The sequence below is a fragment of the Wolffia australiana genome, chromosome 10, assembly GCF_029677425.1.
Source record: "Wolffia australiana isolate 7733 chromosome 10, ASM2967742v1".
NCBI classification, from domain to species: Eukaryota; Viridiplantae; Streptophyta; class Magnoliopsida; order Alismatales; family Araceae; genus Wolffia; species Wolffia australiana.
In genome coordinates this window covers 7920079-7941293 of record NC_135844.1, presented here as the reverse complement: position 1 = coordinate 7941293, position 21215 = coordinate 7920079, and the positions used below count along the sequence as shown (strand labels likewise).

At 41.9% G+C, this 21215-nt stretch overlaps 1 non-coding gene across 1 annotated transcript; it reads right to left on the bottom strand.

The window, feature by feature from the left end:
* Positions 1-10078: 10078 nt before the first annotated feature.
* Positions 10079-10187, bottom strand: LOC144709007 (small nucleolar RNA R71). Its single transcript, XR_013582948.1, has one exon. It is a non-coding gene; the product is annotated as a small nucleolar RNA R71 (small nucleolar RNA).
* Positions 10188-21215: the final 11028 nt, after the last annotated feature.

The window sequence follows — 21215 nt, the reverse complement described above, 5'->3', positions numbered from 1 at the left end:
CTTCCCTTCCCGACCAGGTTTCCAAGAAATTTAATCTCCTGCAAAGCAAATTCACACTTTTTCGGGTTGAGGTGGAGCTTGTGCTCCTTTAGCTTGGCCATCACCTTCCTCAGGTGCCTCACATGGTCATCCAAGCTCTAGCTGTATACGAGAATGTCATCCAAGTACACAACAACAAAATCATCGATATAGCTGCGAAAAATGGCATTAATGAGGCAACAAAAATTAGCAGGAGCATTTGTGAGTCCGAAAGGCATCACGCAAAATTCAAAAGATCCGTAGCAAGTCACACATGCCATCTTCAGTTTGTCCCCCTCCTTGATCTGCACTTGATGGTACCCGTTCTTCAAGTCCATCCATGAGAAGAAGCGATTGGGCGGTAGCTTCGCGGGGAGTTGCGGGGGCATCACCCCTGCAAACTCCCACAGTACGTCCACAATTGGGCCCGGTTGCATAGAGGTTGCTGTCATCATTGTCACTCCAACTAAGTGCTGCCAAATGGGCTGGTCTCATCCCTGCCTTTCACCCTTTTTCCTAGGTGCTGGCCCTCGTATGGTGTCTAGGAAGGTCTCTTCCCCCCTCCTCAATCCGTCCTTGACTTGCATGGCAGACATGAGAGCGGTGTTCCACGGCTCCTAGGCCCCTTGGTCCCTCACAAAACATGGGTGAGATCCCTCTAGGAACAGTACGCCGTGGTACTGGGGAAACACAACTACGCGTGATCCCATTAGGAGGTCAAGACCCAGGACGGCTGTGAAGTCATCCATGGGGGACACCATGAAGTTGGTCCGGCCCTCCCACGTTCCCACCTGCAGCAACACCCCCTTGGCCACGCCAACAGTGACTCGGGCCCCTATTTCTTCTATTCATCTCATCTCTTCTATCCCCCTTTCTAAATTTTGCTTCTAATTAGGGTGAGTTGATCCTCATTGAAGATCAAATTCACTCTAATTAGGGTTAAACTACCAAGAAGATCATCAAATTGAATTCCTTACTAGCTTCCCTTGGACAATACTCGTACTTATCACTACACATCTTAAGTAGAGTTTTTATAAATTTTATTGCATAAGCCAAAATTCACAACGACAAGGCCTAAAAACTGCATAATTTCTACCCCTATTTTTGGCTTATCAATTGGCGCCGTTGCCGGGGAAGCAACGCTAAGGAAATTCAATTGGTTTTTATTTCTATAAATTGAGTGCTTTATTATTATGTTAATTTCTTTTTGGTTTAATAATCTAATCTTTACTATTGCACTAGATTTTATTGCATACAATACAATAGATAATATTTTCCAAGCATATGAAGCAACAATGTCTCACTATTATGGGAAAAGTTCTTATTATCATGAGTTGTATCAAAATGATCACCATGATCATTGTCTTTATGAAAATTCACAATCTGATTATAGTCTTGATCATAGAGATTCCTTGCATCATGATGAAAAAATATATTGTGGCATCGATCCTTATATGTATGATTGTGGCCATTCAAATGAGGCCTTCCCCAATTTTCATGAGCATCGGTATTATCCACAATCTATAGAGGCAACAATCCCTAAATTTGCTCTCCATAATTCCCATGATATGTGCCCTTTGGAATATCCACACAATGAGCTAGGGCAATCACCATCATTAGGACTATCGTCTACAAGTTCACTGTACAATGCATCATCTTCAATTTCTAAAGGGCAACATGTATTTGTTAATGACTTTGAAATGATTCAAGAGAAAATTTCTCAGCTTGATGACTCCGAGGAGAGCGACCAGTTTATGATGAATTATTTTCTTTACTATGAGGATGCTTTCAAACATGACTGTCTTTCCAAAATCATTCTTCTTAATAATATGATTAGAGGATTTCCTAAGAAAGCAAATGATTTTTATGAAAGGGGAGAATACTTCTTAAGGATCTTACATATGGAGAAAGATGTTTGTAAATTTTTGAAGGATTTATTAGCAGAAAGTGGTCCCCTTGAGGAAGATTATTTTCTCAGAAAAATGAAAACTATTAAGGTGGAGATTGCTGAAATCTTGAATTTACATTTTTGTGAAGATGAAGTATATGGGTATGACTCACAATCAGATGCTTCTAAGTTAAATTTTCAGGATGATAGGGGAGAAACGGTGGAAAGAGATGAGGAAGCTCAGTTTGAAAACATTCATCCTCATCTTGAAGAGTATCAACCTCCTATTCCATTTCCAGAAGCACTACGTACTGGAATTTTGTGTAAACCCATATACAATAGGAGTGGAGAAGAGATGAATGAATTTTCAAGACACGATTCTTTTGGAATATTGTGCAGGGATAATTTTGGGGAATCAAGGATCTCAATGGAAGAAGTGGATGAAATAATCTCTAACATCTACATGTTGTTTCTTGATGACAGAAATCATGTGAAGGAAAATAGCAATTGGAAGGCTTCCATGAGGATGGTATTGATGGATATAGAAATGGAAAAAGAATTTTGCAGTACGCCAAATGAATTATTTAAATTTCAACCTAGGACAAGGATGAAAAAAATTTGTGATGAAGTTGAGGTTGAACCTTTCTTATGCAAAATTCTTTTTACAGATTGGCATGATCATTTATTTGAATTGAAATGGCAATCTTCTAGCAAGAATTTTCTTTGCATTTGATCTCTTAAATGTTTTACATTTGTGGACCAAAATTACAAGGAAACCTATTCTTAAATATAGGTATGTACACATGGGAATTGAGTTTCTCATACAAAGTCCTTTGAGTTTAGCTTTATGATTGAGACAATCTTTAGTTTGCTTTATTCTGCTTTTTCTAATGGGAACTGGGATCCTTTTACAGTTCTCCTTTATATTTTTTTTCCTGTTTCTTTAGCTGTACCAAGTAGGTGGAACCCACAAGAAGGAGGAATCAAGGGATGCAACCTTACCATAAGGGGGAGCGGTTTTGAAGATTTGTCCACAACATGATCTTTTAGGACCCAAGTCCTCAACTTGATTTCTCTCTTCAATCTCTTTGTTTAAAGACTTCAAATATTTTTTTTCATGTGCAACCTCTATCAGTTGTGTTGTTGTGATTTTTATCAGGATGTTGACCAAGTTGGAGTAATCATGATGTACGACGCAGCACAACTTATTAAGGATTTTATATCTATCATCTCAACGACGAGCCACACGTCCATCCCCACTGTTTGCCATTCTCTCCCTCAATTTTTATTTTCATTATTTTCTTAGTTATGCATTGAGGACCATGCATGTTTTAGTAGGGGGGAGCTAGTTCATTTAAACTGGTCAACTATGACTTATGCATTTAGTTTTGAGGAATTTTATATGAATTAAACCTGCCTATAACAATAATTAACATGCCTCTACATGAATCAGAAATTTTCATCCAATGGTTTGGGAACATGTGTAGAGAAGTTAAGCTCCTAGAGCGGATCATGAGCATGTTAGAGATGGAACACGTGATTTTGAGCAATGTGGGTTCAATTTCAAATTGGGGAAAGTGTCTAGTAGGCGATTAGATGATGGAAAGTCAAGGGTAGAAGCTCTATGCTTCAAAGGGGAGTGATGAGTGAATTGAGATCCCCCAATCCATCAGCTCAAAACAGCCAATCCCACTTATGTATTTTGTCCCACCATTAGCCTACTTTCATTTCAAAATAGTGGGCAGTCATTCCACACACTTCACGCCATATCTATCACAACTTGATTCCACCACCTCTTTTCTATATATTTCGCATTCTAGCAATCATCACCCTTACTTCCACTACCGAGGATATGCCTATCTTCCAAGTACGTCTATCTCCCTTTCCACGGTATCACCACGATACTGCCTCTTCAACTCTTTTTCTGTCCATAATTCACTCTGCATTATCTAAATCTTATTCTTCTGTCCCTTCTCTCTAGACCAATGTGATTGTTATGACACTCATGCTTGTTGTGACAAGATGTTTGAAAACCATTTAGATAATGGAAAGTGTTTCATTTTTTGTGATTCCCCTGTTCGATATATATAAATATATATATAAAAGGAAAAGAAGAAGAAGCAGAAAGAAGTTTGAAACAAAAGAAGAAGAAGAAGAAGAAGAAGAAGAAGACAAAGAGAAAAGGGGGGTTTGACTTGCACAATTTCTTGTGTTAACTTTCCATTCATGGTCATATTGTTCTCTATCTTTGTATCATCACATTGGTCCCATCTCTTCTATCTCCTGCATTTCTTCTGAAAATCTTGGGAGTAGGTTATCGCAGGTCGAACCATATCCCGTCAACCATACATTCACCCCATTTTTGAACACACTTATTCCATTCCCCTCATGTTGTTTCCATCTCTTGCATAACAACCCCAACAATTATGCCATATATCCTTTTTTGTTACCTTCCATTTTCTGTGCTAAATAGGAGGAGAAAATTGGCTGCCTCTATTCTTGGGGTAGAGAAACACTAATGGGAGACAAGTACTCGGTGGCCGCCACCCTGGGAGAGAGTGATCTTGCGTGCGAGAGATGTGAGGCCAGTATCAAACGTGTGAAGGGAGATTACCTTAGGAGTATAGCGTCATACCTAGCAAAAAGTACACTCCCTTCTCATCCACTTAGGCATCCAAACCAAGGAGAAAGGAACCCCACATTCCTGAAAAGGTTGTGGCTCAAATTGTCATTTAGTGTTTTAGCTCAGCTTGTGATTGATACACTTAACACTTCCAACACTCATTGTCTGACCTACAGGATGAAAGAAATGAATCTGCGGTAAAATACTTAGATGTTGCTAAGGGACTAACAATGTCTAAGCAGGGGGGTATATGATAACACCCTAAATTTTGTCTTTATTACATGTTATTAGCACAATTTTATGCATTTAAAGAGTTTAAAATGGGGTTGTTATCATATATTTACATGAAAATAGTGTTTTCAAGTGATTTCTGATTTTTCTCTAATTTTCTGTTAATTCTATGAATTTTAAAGGATTTATTGAATCTCGAAATAACTATTTTTGAATGAAAATGGCAAGTTTAATTTTTAATTTCGACATTTATCAGCATGGGGATGAATCAGTGAATTTTCTAGAATTTTCTAGAATTTTTTACGAATTTTTAGGATTTTCTGAGATTTATTTGAAGAGGAAATGTATTTATTCTAAGGAAAAAAGTTATATTTATAATAGAAAAAGAGTATTTATATCATTTGCAAAAAACTATGAAGGGCCTTTTTTGCAAAGTTTCGTTGCAAAAAGACCCTGAAAACAGATCTCGGTCACCACTGTAGGCATAAAGATGTAATTTAAAATCTTCCAGGGTTTTATTGCAATTATTTAATATATTTTTTAATGTTTTTCGGAGAAACCAGAGGAGAGAGAGTGCGGTAGGGGCATATACACAATTACTTCTGGGCGGCGTCCAACAGCAATTCCGGGCTTTTTAAGGACTTTTCTGCAAAAAGAAGGATTCAAAATGTGCCAGCCAATGAGAGAGCTACACATCATGGCGTGTTTAAAAACGAAATGAATAAATAAATCAATTTTAAATCCAATGGATTAAATTGGTTTAAAATTGATTTATTAATAACTTTTGATCCTGAAGTCCGATTGAGGTGATTTTTTTATGGATCTGTTCGTCTTGATCCCCTCTTTCTATCTGTACATTTGGATCATTCAGATACATCCTACATTGATAGATAAATATTAATTACTAAACGGGGGTAAAATGGTAATTTTTACCATATAACCTAAGTATAAAAGCTAAATTTCGAGAGGGGGAGCTCATTCTTGATGGTGCTCTATCACAGCTGCAAGACAGGGAGGAGCTCAGCTTGGATCAACCTATCTGGTACATTTTGCTTGTTTGTATTTGAACTTTTAGTGTATTTTGGATGTTGTTTTAGTGAAATTTCTTCTTCATTCTTCTTGATCTTGGTATGAACTTCTAAATCGCTAGGCTTGAGCGAAATGTTCAAGCCTTTACTGAGATTGAGAGGAGAGATTGAGAGATTTACCTAGCTGTTTCGAATGCACATTAGAAAACTATACAAAAAAAAGATTAAATTTTTAGGAGATTAAATTACCCCCATTTTATTTCTGAATTATCAAACTTACAAAACAAACCCAACTCAAATCAAAACTTCCCTCTCAACCTCTCTAATTGACCTCTTGGACCCTTTTATTTGGATCAAAGAAGCCAATTTAGAGCTCCCTATTTCTTCTATTCATCTCATCTCTTCTATCCCCCTTTCTAAATTTCTCTTCTAATTAGGGTGAGTTGATCCTCATTGAAGATCAAATTCACTCTAATTAGGGTTAAACTACCAAGAAGATCATCAAATTGAATTCCTTACTAGCTTCCCTTGGACGATACTCGTACTTATCACTACACATCTTAAGTAGAGTTTTTATAAATGTTATTGCATAAGCCAAAATTCACAACGACAAGGGCTAAAAACTGCATAATTTCTACCCCTATTTTTGGCTTATCAGAGCGCCACGCGCCCTCTATGTTGCCTCGGCGCTCTCAGTGTGCCACATGCCTTAGTCTCCTTACGAGATCTCTCCCTACCCCAGGCCCCGCACACACAATGCGCGCGCTGCCTGCGCCACTGCGCAACACCCCCTACAACTCTGTGCACTACACCCGCGACATGCCACCCGGTTTGCGCGTCCTATGCACGCATACAACGCTTCACGCTCTCGCGCAGCGATTGGCACTCATGCGTAGTGTTGGCACCGCGCGTGGCGCTTGGCGCTTGCGCGCAGCGCATGGCGCGCACGCACTCACATGCCTGTCGGCCCACGTGCCCAGCACCCGCGGACTTCACCTGATCCGTCCCACCTTGTGCGTGGACGGGCATGCACACCGTCTGTAGTGTATCACAACATACATGGACGATGACCTGAAAGATCAGGTTTGGGCATCGCTACCCATAATGACTTAGTCCTATAATGTCGTGAGCCTAAGCCGCAGACATGCCCTTCGAATAAGAAGGCAGGCCTCTGGGCAGAAAATGCTGCCTACTTAGGGCTAACATATACATATAGAGATAGAGATAGATAGAGATAGAGATAGAGATAGTGATAAAGATAGAGGTAGAGACAGAGGTAGCGAAAGAGATAGAGATAGAGGTAAAGGTAGAGATAGAGATAGCGAAAGAGGCAGAGATAGATATTGAGATAGAGATATAGATAGAGATAGAGATAGATATAGAGAAAGGGATAGAGATAGAGATAGAGATAGACATAGAGATAGATATAGAGATAGAAATAGAGATATTGATAGAGATACACAAAGAGAAAGAGATAGAAATAGATATAGAGGTAGAGATACAGATGGAGATTGAGATAGATATAGAGATAGAGATGGAGATCGAGATAGAGATAGAGATAGAGATAGAGACAGAGACAGAGATAGAGATAGAGATAGAGATAGAGATAGAGCTAGAGATAGAGGTATAGTTAGAGATAGAGATAGAGATAGAGCTAGAGATAGAGGTATAGTTAGAGATAGATATAGAGATAGAGATAAATATAAAGATAGAGACAGAAATAGAGATAGAGAAAGAGATAGAGATAGAGATAGACATAGAGATAGAGATAGAGATAGCGATAGAGATAGACATAGAGATAGAGATAGAGATAGAGATAGAGATGGAGATAGAGATAGAGATAGAGATAGAGATAGAGATAGAGATAGAGATAGAGATAGAGATAGAGATAGAGATAGCGATAGAGATTGAGATAGATATAGAGATAGAGATAGACATAGAGATAGAGATAGAGATTAAAATGGAGATAGAGACGGAGAAAGAGATAGAGATAGAGATAGCCATAGAGATACAGATAGGGATAGAGATAGAGATAAAATATAGAGGGAGAGATAGAGATAGAGAGAGATAGCGATAGAGAAAGAGATAAAAATATATAGATGGTCATATAGAGATAGAGATTGATATACAGATATAGATAGTGAAAGAGATATAGAGATACAGACAGAGGTAGAGATAGAGATATAGATAAAGATATATATGTAGAGATAGAGATAGATGTAGCGATAGTGATAGAGCTTAAGAAAGATAGAGATAGAGATAGCGATAAAGGTATAAAGAGAGAGGGATAGAGATCGAGGTGGAGATAGAGATAGAGATAGGATAGAGATAAACATAGAGATAATTATAGAGATATAGATATAGATATAGATAGATATAGGGATAGAGATAGAGAGAGAGATAGAGGCTGAGAGATTTAGATAGCGATAAGATAAAAAAAAGTATAAATATAGAGACAGAGGGAAAGAAATAGATATAGAGATAGAGATAGAGATTGAGATAAATATAAGGATAAAGATACAAACAAACGGATAGGGATAGACAAAGAGATAGAGAGAGATAAAGAGATAAAGATAGAGACAAAGATATAGATAGAGATAGAGATAGACATAGAGATAGAGATGGAGAAAGAGATATGGATAGAGAAAGAGACAACGTTACAGATAGAGACACAGCTAGAGATAGAGAAAGAAACAGAGATAGCAATGGAGATAGAGATACAGATAGAGATAGAGATAGAGTTAGAGATAGATATAGAGATAGCGATAGAGATAGAAATAGAAATAGAGATACAGATAGAGATAGAGATAGAGATAGAGATAGAGATAGAGATAGAGATAGAGATAGAGAAAGAGATAGAGATAGAGATAGAGATAGAGATAGAGATAGAGATAGAGATAGAGATAGAGATAGAGATAGAGATAGAGATAGAAATAGGGACAGAAATAGAGATAGAAAAAAATAGAGATAGAGAGAGATAGAGATGTTGATAGAGATCAGGATCTAATATAGAGATAGACATAGAGATGAAGATAGAGATGGAGATAGAGATAGAGATAGAGATACCGATAGAGAAAGAGATGGAGATAAACATAGAGATAGGGATAGGGATAGAGATAGAGATAGAGATAGAGATATAGATAGAGATCAAGATATAATCTAGAGATAGAGATAGAGATAAAGTGAAAGATAGAGATAGACATAGAGATTGAGATATAAATAGAGAGAGATAGAGATAAAGATAGAAATAGAGATAAAGATAGAGATAGAGATACCCGCTGGCGAGCCTGCTCGCAGCGCTGCCGCGCGCGCGTGCACAAACACCCGCTGGGTGTTTGTGAAATTGCCCCAAAGGGCAAAGGCAAATCCTCAGTAAGGAAAGCCTTACTGAAGATTTGCTGCACCGAGACTTTTAAAGAAAGCTCTGTCGTTTGTACTGAAGATCGTTTACCAGAGTTTATACTTGAGTATTGAGATCTAAAAGAACTGATTTGATAGAAAGAATTCTTCTGCTGTTTTTTGCCGTCTCCCTATGGATCCACCCTCACTCACCCTAAGCTGTGAGTTTATAAATTTCGTTGTATAAGCTCAATCCTCACACGTATTAACTGCTAAATAACCAGTAAAAAATACCCCAAAATTGAGTTTATCAACTGGCGCCGTTGCCGGGGAGCACGGTATTACAGTAGGAAATTTTTTTTTTTTAAATTGTTTAGTAATCTTTTCTTGATTCTCCTTAAGCTGTAGGGCTTAAAAATCCTCAGCTCATTGTTCTGCTAACATTTGTGTTGAAGATCTATGGTAGTTACCGCTCAAGAGCTGGTGAGAAGTCTGTAGAAAAAATTAGTAGAGACGCCACCCCGGATTCTACAGTCACAGAACCAGAAATTCAGCAGAGAAATATGGCTGAAGAGATACATCAGCAGAATGAAAGGAGAAGAACTATGTTGGATAGGTCTACACCGTCCGGAAGCTTACGATAAACCGATGTAAATCTGAACATCGGTGAAGGTATCTTGTTTCGATACGATAATGCATTGATTAATTCTCTACCTGAATTTAACGGATTACCTGCACAGAATCCTTTAGAATTCCTTGATGATTTTCATATTAGATGCTCTTCTCAAAATGTTCCTGGAATATCTACAGAGATGTTAAAAATGAAATATTTTCCTCTAACTCTTAAACATAAAGCGTTTGCATGGTATCGTAATCTAGGAATCACTTTTAATTCTTGGGAAGAGATGCAAGGAAAATTTCTGCAGAAATTTTACCCTCTCTCCAAAATAAATTTTTATCGAAGAGAAATTCACAATTTCCATCCTCATGACGGAGAAGCCTTTAGTGAGTCATGGGAGAGATTCAATGATTTGTTGAGGAAATGTCCTCACCATGGCATTGAGCAATGTCAACTAGCCCAAATATTTTATGAATCTCTCTTTGATTTTATGAAAAACAAAGTAAATCTCGCTACGAGTGGAACGTTTTATACCGCATATGAGGATGAAGTTTTCGATATTTTGGAGAGAGTTGCAGAAACTGACTTGCAGGAGATTGGGGCCAATCAGAATGGAGAAACCTGCAGCCAAAAAGAGCAGGAGTTTTGCAGGTTAACGCCAAGGAGGGAGAGCTACAAGCGGGCCTAAGGGAGACTAACCAGAAATTGGAGGAGCTCACCTCCACCTTGAAGAATGTCTTTTTAGGTAACTCTCCTATCATTAAAGCTAAGATCTGCTCTCTCTCCTTCAGCAGGGAACATGAAGATGGAGCCTGCCAAGCCATGGAAGAAGAGGTGAAGGCCTTCAACCAGCTGCAACAACCGTGGGCAGGTCAAAAGAGGCCAAATTTCCAAAACGGAGAGACCTTCCACCAAGGGAACGAGCTGGCAGCTCAACCTCCGTTCCAGCAGAGACAACCATTCCAGCACAGGCCTCCACAGCAGTACCAGGTTCCATCTCAGAACCAACCTGATTTTTCTTCACTTACCCCCGTCATTTCAGATATGATAGAGAAGCAAAACCAAAAGTTGCGGGCGGAGATGGAGATGAAGATGCAAATGATGATGGAATTTCAAACAAAGCAAGTGCTGGAATCTCAAGAGCAGATGAGGAAGCTATTAGAGAGCTTCAGACCTGCACCACCTGAACACCAAGGTATAACTCCAGAATTCCCGTGCACATCGTATAAACTTCCCACAAAACCATTAGTAAATCCATGCAACTTGCATCATGTGCATCACTCCATTCACGATGAGACAAATGGAGACAATCCTGAAGTTCTAGCAATCTCAAAATTGAGAAATGGAAAATAACTTCAGGATCCCTATTAGAATTCTGTAGAGAATTCTAAGAAGGGGAATGAACCACGAGAGGAAGAAGGAGAGGATTCTCCCTACGTGGAGGAGCCTCTACCTTCTACGAGTGGGCAGCATGTTCCCTACCCTTCCGCTTTAAATAGAAAAAAACCTATCGTTGATTATGAAAACCGATTGCTAGAGAATTTTAAAAAGGCCACCATGACTGTTACTGTAGAAGACATGCTTAGGTGTGCACCCTCCCTAAAGAAGTACCTTAAGGACTCTTGCACCATTAGGAAGCCTAGGGAAGTAGTTAAATCATCAGAAAATGCCTCTAGCATCCTTAATGCCATCCCTATCAAAATGAGAGACCCCGGAGCCCCTTTTATCACATGTGAAATTGGAGGAAACACATTCTCTAAAGTTTTATTAGATACGGGAGCAAGCATAAGCATCATCCAAACGGCATTATATGAGGCGTGTGGGTTTGGAGAATTGGAGGAAATACATATGGATTTACTCCTAGCTGATGGAACTGTTAGGCAACCCGAGGGAAGGTTAACCGATGTCATGATCACTGTAGAGAATTGTGAAATACCGGTAGATTTTATAGTGACTGATGTAAAGATATCAGGAAACATTAGCTTAGCTCCTTTTATCTTAGGAAGACCATTTTTAGTTACGGCAAAAACGATTATGGATTGGGAGAAGGGGACGGTGGAGTTTAAAATTGGAAAGGAGAGAGTTCAACTTGATATATCAAAAATGATGAAGTGTCCCTTAGGAAGCAATGAGGAGTTAAAATTGTGTACAGAGGATGAGGGAGAGGACGCGATTAAAGAGTACTTATCACATGTTGAGGGTAGAGAGCTAGATGATGAGATCATGGACTCCCCTTTAGTCGAGATGGGCCTAGAACTCAAACCTCTACCTTCATCCCTCAAATATGCATATTTAGACGAGAAGAAAACCTTACATGTAATCATCTCCTCATCACTCACTCCCGAACAAGAAAATGAATTGCTCAAAGTACTTAGGGAGCATAAGAATGCCATAGGTTGGACATTTGATGATATTAGAGGAATTCCATCTGCAATCTGTGAGCATAGGATATTTTTAGAAGAGGAATCCAGACCTTGTAGAGAGCATCAAAGGAGACTCAACCCTTACATGAGAGAAGTTCTTGAGAAAGAAATAATAAATTGGTTGAATGCAGGAATAATTTATGCCATATCCGATAGTAGATGGGTGAGCCCCGTACACATGGTGCCAAAAAAGTCTGGAATTACAATAGAAGTGAATGAAAAAGGGGAAGGGGTGCAGAAGAGATTGACCACTGGATGGAGAGTATGTATAGATTATAGGAAGCTAAACAAGGCGACCAAGAAGGACCATTACCCTCTACCCTTTATGGATCAAATTCTAGAAAAACTGTCAGGGCAGCAACATTTTTGTTTTCTTGATGGTTATTCAGGATACAACCAAGTGAACATCCATCCTGATGATCAAGAGAAATCAACATTTACGAGTCCCGTAGGGACATATGCCTTTAGGCGTATGCCCTTCGGGCTATGCAATGCCCCCGCCACATTTCAGCGATGTATGAATGCCCTTTTTTCTGATTTAGTAGGAGAATGTCTAGAAATCTTTATGGATGATTTTTCAGTATTTGGATCTACCTTTGAAAACTGCCTCCTAAGCCTCACCAAAGTATTGAAGAGGTGCATTGAGTCCAACCTTGTCCTAAGCTGGGAAAAATCTCATTTCATGGTGCAGGAGGGAGTAGTGCTGGGACACACGGTCAGCAACCGTGGATTGGAAGTGGACAAGGCCAAAATCGAAATCATCCAGGGCCTTCCACCTCCAACCAACCAAAAAACCCTTAGGGGTTTCCTCGGCCATGCGGGTTTCTATAGACGTTTTATCCTAGATTTTGCTAAAATTTCTAAACCTCTTACAAATCTTTTATCGTCTAAAAATAATGATTTTGAACTAACACTAGAGGCTAAGAACGCATTTGATAAATTGAAAGAGGCTTTAGTTAATGCACCTATCTTGCAATGGCCCGATTGGACCCTTCCTTTTGAACTAATGTGTGATGCTTCTGATTTTGCAGTAGGTGCAGTGTTAGGTCAGCGAATTGACAAGAAACCCGTGGTCATTTACTACGCCAGCAGAACTCTAGTGGATGCGCAGCTGAATTACACTACTACCGAAAAAGAGCTGCTGGCAATTATCTTCGCTTTAGAAAAATTTAGATCTTATTTACTAGGTAGTAAAATAACTATTTTTTCTGTTCATGCAGCTATTAGATACTTGTTAACGAAGAAAGAGGCTAAACCTAGGTTAATTAGATAGGTGCTGTTATTACAGGAATTTGATTTAGAGATCAAAGATAAGAAAGGGTGTGAAAATGTAGTAGCCGACCACCTCTCCCGAATCATAGGCGCCCCACTTGAGCAAATTAATGATGCATTTCCTGATGAATTTGTTCTAACTGCGCAAGGAACATCAGTTCCTTGGTATGCGCATATCGTCAACTTTCTTGTTTCAGGACAAATTCCTACAGGTTGGACGTCTCACGAGAGGAAAAAGCTACTAAAAGATGCGCGCTTTTACTTTTGGGAAGATCCCGAGCTGTTTCACCAAGGGCAAGATCAAATTTTACGACGATGCGTCCCCGAGAGCGAGCAACGAAGCATCCTAGAATTCTGCCACGCGAAACCAGGAGGGGGGCACTACTCGGCCAAGGTAACAGCTCATAAGGTTGTTGAATCGGGTTTCTTTTGGCCTATATTATTTCATGACGCCCAGAAATTTTATAATACTTGTTTAGCATGCCAAGCATCCATCAACATAAATAGGGAGGATAGAATGCCCCTACAACCCATCCTAGAAGTTGAAATATTTGATTTCTGGGGAATAGATTTTATGGGTCCTTTTCCTATTTCTCATGGATATGAATACATCTTGATGGCAGTTGACTATGTATCCAAATGGGTAGAAGCCATTCCCACAAAAACAAATGATAACAAAGTAGTGACCAATTTCATCGAGAAAAATATTTTTTACCGTTATGGATGCCCACGCGCCATTATAAGTGATGGAGGTTCCCATTTCACAAATTACAACTTTAGAACTCTCCTCAAGAAGTTTGGTGTCCATCATCGTGTCACTACTCCATATCATCCTCAAGCCAATGGACAAGTTGAATTGTGCAATAGAGAGGTGAAAAAAATTTTGAGGAAAATAGTGCGTCCGGATGGGAAAGATTGGTCTAGGAAACTAGATGAGGCATTATGGGCCTATAGAACTGCTTACAAAACTCCTCTCGGCATGTCTCCATTTCGCTTGATTTTCGGGAAAGCTTGTCACCTACCACTTGAGTTAGAACACAAAGCCCTTTGGGCTGTTAGGAAACTCAACCTAGATTTGGATAGAGCCGGCAAGCATAGACTTCTTCAATTGATTGAGTTGGAAGAGTTAAGAAATGAGGCTTATGAGAATTCGAAGATTTATAAAGCCAAGATGAAGATGCTTCATGATAAGAGCTTGAGGAGAAGAACTTTTATAGAGAATCAAAAAGTATGGCTATACAACTCTAGATTAAAACTCTTCCCAGGAAAATTGAAAACGCGATGGTATGGCCCTTCCCTTGTTCAGCAGGTTTTTGAGAATGGAGCGGTTACCATTTTAGATCCTACATCTCAAAGACACTTCACTGTGAATGGGCAACGGCTCAAACCCTACTTAGAAGACGAAGATCTTAACAGCCCCATGAATATTACTTTAGAAAAGCCACTGCACGATAGCTCATGATCTGATTAGTTTTTTGATTCCATTTCCTATTTCCTCGGTTTTGTTATTTTGCTTTGTTTTGTTTTTGTTTCTTCATTTTTGTTTCTGTCTTCGTGCGCAGCAACTCCTATCCAAGCTAGGTACACCGTCACTAGACAACACGAATGCTGATCGCCGCCTTTCCTTCCATGGTTTGATCTCTCTTTCTCCTTTCTCGTAATTATGATTTGTCATGTAGGAACATGCCTTTTTATTGGGGGGGAGGGGAGTACAGTTGCATGCATCATCCATTAAAAATTTTCATTTTGCATTCACAAACCATGGATATTTGATGATCCTAGGAGATGCTTGTCCAATGATATGCATGATAATTCGATTCTTTTCAAAAGGGTAGAGGTGCAAGAGTGGCCAGCTAGGAAATCCTAGGTGAAGTAAGCCTAGCTAGGTGCACTATGATACGTACTATTACATCCACATCTCTTACCATTATATTTCTCTCACCTCACCACCGACTTCGGGTTGAGTTAGCACTTACATGCACGAAATTTCTAGCTTTAGTGGAAAGTAGGGTTAGTGCTAGCTCATTGGAAATATTATTATGATGTGAGTGAAGCTCCCTGAACCAAGAAGGATACAAAACTTCGTCCGGGGAATAAGCTGCCGGTCTACTAAGGACGGCACATGGGTAGTGGATAAGCGCCACCAAATTATAAAGTGAAAGCTGCATTGCGCAAAAACAAGCAAATGACCAACAAGCAGCAAAGGTTGTCCAAGAAAGTTACTAAAGTTGATTGTCATAAAAAATGACCAACAAGCAGCAAATGCCAAAGAAAATAAAGGTGGACAAGCTGTCTCCCATGTGTTTGAGCCGATGCTACTATAGCCATAGTCTTGAGCTACCATTAGCACCGCTCTCCACGCCTTGTTCAGTAGTGCGCTTGGGGTGTTAACTCGACCTTACTCCATATACTATGTACTTACTATATGTACTCCGTAGATCAAGGGCACTTAGTTGGGGTAGAAGGCTGAGATAGATCCTAAATTTCTCCTATGCTGGTCAAGTTCAATTGCTGAAAATACTCCTTGAAAAGAGCATGAATCAAAGCTATCGGAAGTCGAAAGTCAACTTGAGATCATCTTTTATTCTCACCTGCATTTCATTACTAAGGGACTAGTAATGATCTGAGTTGGGGGGTGTTTGATGACTCTCAAATATGTCATCAAATAATTAAACTTTTTAGTTTTCATTCATCAAAATTATAATGTTAATTCATGCTAATATCATGCATATGCATCATTTTATGAAATCACTAACCCCACTTGATCCTTTGAATCAAGTGAAATATATTTAACATTTTATGGTTAGTAAACATTCAGAGACAGGTTAAGAAGATCAAGGAAAGAGACGAGGATCAAGAGGAGCGGGCAAAAATTCAAAGAAGCAGAAATTACAAAAATGCCCCTGGGCATGACTTAAGAGAAACCTATAAATACTCTCTTGAGAGTTGATTTTAGGTTGTCCAGAATTTTCTCTAAGGAAGCTAGGGCTTGGAGAGGAAGGTGTTCTGCAGACCCTCCAGTAGCTGATGAGCCATTGGAGCTGGGAGGAGAGGCAAGCTGAAGAGTACCCGCTCAAGAAGATCGCCGACTCACGGACAGGGCGTGACACGCAGCCGGAGTGACTGAGCTGGTTCAGCCAGATTCTTCTCCCTCTCGGACAACCTCGGTTGGGCTTGAAGCAACCTGCAAGGTTCTTCAGCAATCTCCAACCAGAGTTGTTTATGTTTTAGTTAATCCAAAGTTTTTTGTGTTCAATTCATCCTACTTCTTGTTTTCCCTCAAAAAAAATCTATAGCCCTCTACTGAATTTGCACTAGAATTTCTCACACGCAGCCAGCAATCAAACCTCCAGCGACCCAGGCCTCAGCCTAGGTCGCCAGCGGCTCAAGCTGCTAGCAGCACTGCGTGCGCAGTAGCTGCCCGCGCGCAAACGCTGCCTGCAGCAGCGTAGTGCGTAGCAAGCCCGCGCGTAGCCGCCACTTGCAGCAGCGGCGCACGTAGGCTCGCCCGCGCGCAGCTGCCGCTTGCAGCAGCATCGCGCGCAGGCACGCCCGTGCGCAGGCATGCCCGCGCGAAGCAGCTGCCCGCGCGCAGCTGCCGCTTGCAGCAGCGTCGCGCGCAGCACGCCGCGCAGCGCCGCAGCAGCTGCCCGCGCACGCCGCCCGGCAGCAGCCACGCAGCGCGCTACAAGATGCACAAACACCCGCTGGGTGTTTGTGAAATTGCCCCAAAGGGCAAGGGCAAATCCTCAGTAAACGAAATCCTTCCTGAATATTTCCTGCACCGAGACTTGTAAAGAAAACTCTGTCGTTTGTACTGAAGATCATTCACCAGCGTTTATACTTGAGTATTGAGATTTAAAAGAACTGATTTGATAGATAGAATTCTTCTGCTGTTTTTTTGCCGTCTCCCTGTGAATCGACCCTCACTCGCCCTAAGCTGTGAGGTTATAAATTTCGTTGTATAAGCTCAATCCTCACACGCATTAACTGATAAATAACCAGTAGAAACCACTAAAATTGAGCTTATCAAGGTGACATAATACGACTCTTCCGTATTCGATGGGAGGGTCGCCCACCCGACGAAGCACTCGTGGATACACAAGTAAAGCTCCGCCAGCTCGTCAACTGTGAGTTCTCCTCTCAACACGATGTAGTTGGCCTCAAGCTCGACGTTGTCAAGCTTTCCCCACCCTGGGACCATCCACTTGGAAGCCCTGATTCATCCACTTTGTCACGTGAAGGTTCACGCATATGATCCAGTCTTCAGAGTACGCGGCCTCGTCAACGGCCCAACAAGGTTTGACATTATGATGGCAAGGACGCCAACACTTCAGCACCGAACGCGTGACCTCGGTCAACCGGAGTCAACTTGCCTGCTATGGACCACGGTCAACCAGAGTCAACCGAAGTCAACATGCCACAACCATCGACAAGCACGTCTCCAACCACGCACGTCCCTACGCGCATCATGATACGATGCTAGAGGCAGATCCACAACTGCCCTTTGGCGTGACACGGCGCACATCTTTATTTTCTCGTCATTTTCTCTTTCCTCCAAGGCCTATATATAGGCCATTGTTTTCAAGAAACATTAGGCAATCATAGTTCAAGAATCGAGTTTTTGTTTAACTCTTCTTGGAGGATTGTCCAGCCTCCCCTATCTTCCACCTTCCAAACCCTAGTCATCGTCGCCGCTGCCGCCGCCACTGCCGCCACTGCCGCGGCCTTGCGACGTCGGCCTCCCCTCTCCTCTCTCTTTCCCTTCTCTCTCTTTCTCTCCATTCTCTCTTTCTCTCTCTCTTCCTCTCTCTCTCGCCCAAGGCTACCCAGGTAGTCCGCTAAGGGGCCCTCCAGGCTGCCCGCGCGCTGCCCGCGCGCGACGCTGCCGCGACGCTGCCCGCTGGCTCGCGACGCCGCTCGTGCGCCGCCGCGCGCCGCCCACTCACCGCTGGCGCCCTGCCCGCGCATCGCCGACGCCCCGCCCGCGCATCTCCAACGCCCCGCCCGCGCATCGCCGGCGCTCGGCCCTCGCATCGCCGGTGCCCCGCACACGCTTCGCCCGTGCACCGCCCGCGCGCTGCCTTCGTGCCGCACGCGCGCCGTCCGCGTGGTGCCCTCACCTCCCTCAACAGCCTTCGCCAGGGCCGCCCGAGACCGCACTCCGGCTGCCCCTGTCCGGACGCCGTCGGCGCTTCAAGCCGTGCGCGCTGCGCGTTCTCGGGTGCGCTCCGCCGCACTCCGCGCACCCTTCGCACGCTTCGCGTGCGCGGGTGTTCGCCCACGCTTGACGCTGCGCCCACGACAACTGCACTTAACCAGGGCCGTTCAACGCCTGGAACGTCAAGCCTAATCCTCGTCCAGTGGGCCGCTCAACGCCTTGATTTGCCCAGCCTCGTCACGTTCAGAATTGCCCGCAACCTCTTCACGCACTGCGGTGCTGAGGTACGCTTGAACTCCTTGGTGTCGACGTGTTCTCCGTCCAGTGTTTTCTCGGGAAGTTTCCACCGCCGTCGGAATCTGAATTGGTTTGGATTTTTTGCTTCTTCAACCAACCTCTCGAGTGTTTCCTCGCGACGCAAATTCGACGTATTGATTTCGGTGCTTAGGCATCGTCACGGTGGGGGAAGACAGTACTCCCGCCCTCGATAAGGGTCGGAGCTGCACCACTAGATTTTCATCGGTTTCAAAGTCCGGATCCGACCGTGAATTTCTGTGGATTGTTTTATCCCTCACGCCTATCCTGCCCCTAGTCCTGTCATCCCGCCCATCCTCACCTACCTCGTAGTCGTCCTACGTCAAATTGGTATCAGAGCCTAACCTGTTAGCCCAGTCATTTCCGCCATCGTAACGTCTACATTCATCATCATCTGTCAGTTCCTTGCATGCATTTGCGTTCCGACAAATGAGTCGCCGCTCCGATGACAGACCAAGCCCAAGACGGTCGTGAGGTGTCCGTCCCTGTCCACGAGTTGTCGTCATCTGTACCACCGACCTCTTCTCGAGGAGACATCAATCATGTATTAGATGCTGTCCAGAACGGTATTCGTGATGTGAATACACGAATTACCAATATGGACAATCATCTAACTAGTTCGATCGAGTCGGTGAGCGAACGGACTTATCAACTCGAAAATAGAGGTTTGGATCGACATCACCGCGATCGCGAGAACCACTATCCCCCAGATCCTAGATCTCGAGATCGTGTGCTAAGGCTGCGTCAGGGTTGTACATGAATCCACAAGCACTCAAACAATCTCTAACAACGAGAACACTCAGAAGGGAGAAACAACAGTCTCAAAAAGACAATAGATTTGAATAATGTTCATTGCAGCCTACATGGGGGCCTTATAGAGGCCACAATACGTCCAGAGCCGTCCATAATGACTGTACCTACGACAGGACAAGTCTTCAAGTTAAAGCCAAGCCTGTCAGACCTGAGCAGAGATATCTTAAAGATTCTGGGGCCTGTAGAAGCTGCCAGGAGATATTCGTGTAGCTCAAGAAGTTCCTGATGGGACGAAAGAGAAGATATGCAGATCTTACTTTTCATGGGTACAGTAATTATGGACGGCCCTGCACTTGTTGTGGCCACTTGATGATGTTGCCCAGAAGCCCATTTTCTGAGGCCCAATTGCAAGTTGCGGCCCATGAAAGAGATTCTACTAGAATCGACAGGATCTGCAAAAATATACCTAGAGCTCCTCAAAATCCTCAAACAGGATTTTCTCTGACAAGATCTACTGATAGGATTTTCTCTAAATGCATCTTCTGAAAGACTCCACAGTCAGATAAAATTCTGCCAGGATTTCTGCTCTAATTTGTGAGATCGACATATTTTCTCTTTCGTCCCATCAGGATCTTCTTGAGCCACACGAATACCTCTTGGCAACAAGATCTTCTTGAGTCACAGGATCTTCTACAAGCCCCAGAATCTTCAGGATATCTCTGCGCAGGCGTGGCAGGCTCTGCTTTAGCTTGAAGATCCTGGACTTATTGTCTTAATGAAACTGTTGTTTTTCTCCTCTAAGTATTCTTTTTGCTAGAAAGTGTTGTGGATTCAAGCGCATCCCCTCGTCGATTCAAGGGTTCAACACGACAGTCCTGTGGATTCCAGACTTAGCACCTTCAATTGAGCAACGATTGTAGATTCGAGTCCTAATTCCTACCTTGTTTGTGTACTAATGCTGCGTCAGATAAAGTATTATTATTATATTTTATTATTTAGTTAAAACTCATTGTTTCTCTTTACTGAGTTTTCTCTGTGCTTGTGGATTTAAGTCAAACCCCTTTTTGAATCAAGGGTTGCAGAATCTAGTTATGTGGTTGCAAAATCTTTTTGAACGTCTTTCAAATGGTGTTTCTATACCTTTTGTGTACCAAGGCTGCGTTAAAGCACAGTTCCATGTGGTCTGCTAGTAACATAAAGACCAAATCATAGTGTTTGGTCTGAAACATAAAAACACTACTACACAAATATAGGTTGTCAACAGGCTACAGAAAATTACCTTTTTCAATATTTTGGAACTCTCAATGTCCTGTTTACCAAATCGCAATGTTATAGAAGTGGGGATGTTACCAAATTGTAGATTTCTCCTATGTTTTGAGAAAACAATACCCAAGTGTTCTAGCAGTCCAGACAAGACATCCAGCTTTGTGTTCTATTATTAACCTGATTACTCGATTTCTTCAGTTAAGACATCAGCAAATTGCACTTTATACGAGGCGAGGGTAAAGATGAAGCTTTCATATTCATGTGCTCTATTACAAACCT